This window comes from Pteropus alecto, unplaced genomic scaffold, assembly GCF_000325575.1.
Source record: "Pteropus alecto unplaced genomic scaffold, ASM32557v1 scaffold152, whole genome shotgun sequence".
Taxonomy (NCBI): Eukaryota; Metazoa; Chordata; class Mammalia; order Chiroptera; family Pteropodidae; genus Pteropus; species Pteropus alecto.
Window position 1 is genome coordinate 8,980,193 of NW_006432227.1, and position 3,565 is coordinate 8,983,757.

The 3,565-nt window shown below is 32.7% G+C and overlaps 1 pseudogene; it reads right to left on the bottom strand.

Moving 5' to 3' along the window:
* Positions 1-3,043: 3,043 nt before the first annotated feature.
* On the bottom strand, positions 3,044-3,162 carry LOC112475877 (annotated as a pseudogene).
* Between the last annotated feature and the right edge of the window lie 403 nt (positions 3,163-3,565).

Genomic DNA, 3,565 nt, shown 5'->3' on the forward strand with positions numbered 1-3,565 from the left:
CAATGTATGAAAACACCACATTCTTTATATTTCTGGCTGTTATTATTTATTCATATTTTCCTAATGATAAGAAGTCTATTTCATTGTCATTGTTTTTCAATTTCATTGACAACCTCGAAAACTGAGCATTTTTCAACAGTTGATTGGCAGCATGGGGATTCTCTTTGGATATCTCCTTTCATGGATTCAAATCCTTTTGCCAATTTTTTAAATAACATTGTATATTTTTCTTAATTAGTAGCAGGTGTTTGGATAATATCAAAACTTCATCTGTAAATATTTGCTAATCACTTTCTTTTGAACTTGTATAATAGTATAATTTTAAATTAAAAAGTATAAAACATTGTATAGTCAAATATTACATATTTTATTGCTTCTGGGTTTCTCCTCTTATTTAAAAATTTCCCTTTCCCTAATGTATGCATTTATCCCACTAACATTTATTCTTTACTCTTAATTTTCTGAAAGTTCTTGAAGCTCAGAGCTACGGTTTAATAATGACCAAGATGGTGGTAAGGAAGCAGTATCCGAAGATTAGCTTTCAATCTATAATTTAGTCCCTTTAGGAAACATTGAATGACAACTCTCAAAATTTAAGGGAATTTTAGAACATATTATTGCTTGTTCTGTGGCATTAATTTGAAGTTCATAAGATGGACATTTACAAACTCCTTTTTTGAAACAAAGATGCATATTTTTTTCAAAACTACAAATGTGAAAAAGAGCAAGCAAAATCATTCCCTAAATGAAAACCTTAAAGAAAAAATTTACAGAGATTATCCTCGGAACAGATATGAATAGAACAGTGTGCTTGTCATGACTTTTTCATAAACAATCATCATTGTGTTAAAGTTGACAATAATATATAAAAATTCCATTTAAACTTGGGAAGTAGATAATATATTAGAAGTAAGCAGACTTTATGACCTAAAAAAAGCCATTTGCCTTCAAAAATCAGAAGTATTCACCAACATATAGTACAGCTTACTATTAGTAGAGTTTGTTACCAGAATAATGTATATTTGTTCTATAGTTTCAGCCACAGAAACAAAATATGGTCCTCTTTCTTGTGAGAGAATATTTACTAGCATTAGTTTTAACAATGCCATACAAGGTTGTTTAGTAAACTCAACTATCCATCTCATAGTGATATAGTGATATTATAAATTGACAATTATTACTAAAATGGCCTCTAGAAGTAAGAACTGGAAATGAACCAATGTGGAGCTCTGAGAGATGGTACTTATGAGTTAAATTGTTATCTTAGGAACTCATTGTTCTAATAAGTTATCTGTTATAGATGTCAGGGAGAAATGTGTCTGCTGAGAGCAGAGGATTAGCAGATAATTGTCAATAGTCATGATTTATTAGTCTCATTTGTTTTGATGAAAAGGAAAAATCAGTACATAGTGTCAATATGAATCTCAGATCCCGTGGATTTTTTACATCAATTACCTTGAGTTTAGAATGATGATGTTTTATGGACGAAAGATTAGAACACTTGTGAACAAAGATTAAGTTCAACTACTGTATTAACTGAAAAGTTCACAGATGTTCCCCTGCTCACTGCACATCTACCTACACTCAACCATACCATCCATTCTAAGAGGATCATACCACTCAAGGACATGCACACAAATATGCAGGAGGAAGCCATAAGCTCTGGTTCTATCATCTATAGTGAATTTATTCCTCTATATACAGAATATCACTTTTTATTGATGGATTTTAAAATGGTGGTACAAATTAAAGTTGAGTGATTTCACGTTCTGTCAGCTCTCTATATGTATTACATCACATAGTTTTATATGTATTTTATTATCTGCATAAGACCAACCTTAAGCTTACTTTCACTTATACTCTACATTTTAGAGATAGTGTTATTTTCAGTTTTTTTCTGGTGGAATAAATTTGCAAAAAAAGTATTTCTTAAGGAGAGGTTTCCAAATTTCCCTTTGTCACTTTGAATGATGGATATGTTTTTTTAAAAAAAATAATATACAGGGTAAAAACCTGGGTCCCTATGTCAAACACATTGTTAATTTGCTTGGTCACAAGAGAAATTAGCAAAATTTGCCCAAGCAAGGCAAAGTGCAGTGGGAGAAATTGCCACCAGTTTCCCATTTTAGTTCTAACTCCATCTTTCCACCCTCTGTTTCTCCACCCTCTGCAGTTACTTATTAAGTTTCTTCTACACTCAGTATACTCTTATGACTTCTTCTCTCCCTTTTCCCTATAACAGTTTTTTAAGAGAACTGAAATTAAAAAGAGGAGACAATTCATTTTTGGTGCAAGCATCTGTGGAAGAGCAGCATTCCAAAGAACTCAGAGCCCAGAAGTGCAGGTTAAAAGACAGATTAGAGTAAATGTTTGCCTCTCATCAATAAAATGGAGTTAAGGATGATTTTCTAAATCATGGGAAAACATCGGAAAAGAAAATTTTGACATCAATTTTCTCTCCTTTAGTTCTTTCATTTTTAAAGGTAACAAAGATGCCCATTTTCAGTACCTTTTTAGTTAGTAGTTTCTTTAATTTGTCAAGTATAAAATATTTTAGTCATTCTCATAATGAATCCACAATATGTTACAGTCACTTATTTTCGACCCAATCAATTAGGTGGAAAATGTGCTGTTTTTAAATTGTAAACTCCAAGCAGATTTCTCTACTGAGTCACAGAGCTTGTTTGCCTTCACATTTCAACATTCAATGTCTGACTAATTTTATTTTCTTACTTCGCCAAAAGCTGTTATGATCATTTCATAAAGCTCTAATTTATTATGAAGGCAGACAGTTACATCTATCTACCCGTTAAGATGAACACAACTACTTTAAAGAATGTGCAGCACAGATTAAATAAACTCTATAAATCATTACAAAAGAAGAGGGGTGATGGAGACAAGCCCAAGGGCCCCCTGACCAAAGCTTTCTCATTTTTTTTTTTTAGGCGAGGCAACCCTTGGTCGACCTCACAGATTGCAAGGACCTTGTCAGCTTACAATCTCTTATTTATTTGTTTGTTTGTTTGTTTGTTTTTATTTTTAACGCCTACAGCACCTAGTTTTCCTAGGTGGTCTCCCATCCAAGTACTAACCAGGCCTGATCCTGCTTACCTTCCGACATCAGATGAGATGGGGCTTGTTCAGGGTGGCATGGCTGCAGACAAAGCTTTCTCATTTAGATGTTATTCTTGGGCATCAGTATTTTGAATGTTTTGAAACATAAAACAGTTGATAATATTGCTCCGAATTCAGTATTGAATAGCATTGTCCAATGATAACCTCACATTTGCACATTTTTTGATGTTTAGAATTAATCTTGAAATACACAAATAGGTCAATTAATATGTATATCAATATCATTTTATGAGAAGTTGCAGAGAAGAGAAGATATCCTCTCTTTCACAGCATTTATGTACCTATAAGTATTCCTGTAAATGTCCACTTGCAAATTTATTCACTGGGGATGGTAGTAACTTGTTTACAGAAATCTTGCATGCAACTTGATAAACAGACCTGCAGATGAACCCAGTGGGAAATCAAAATCTCCTAGAAAGTATTAAATTAC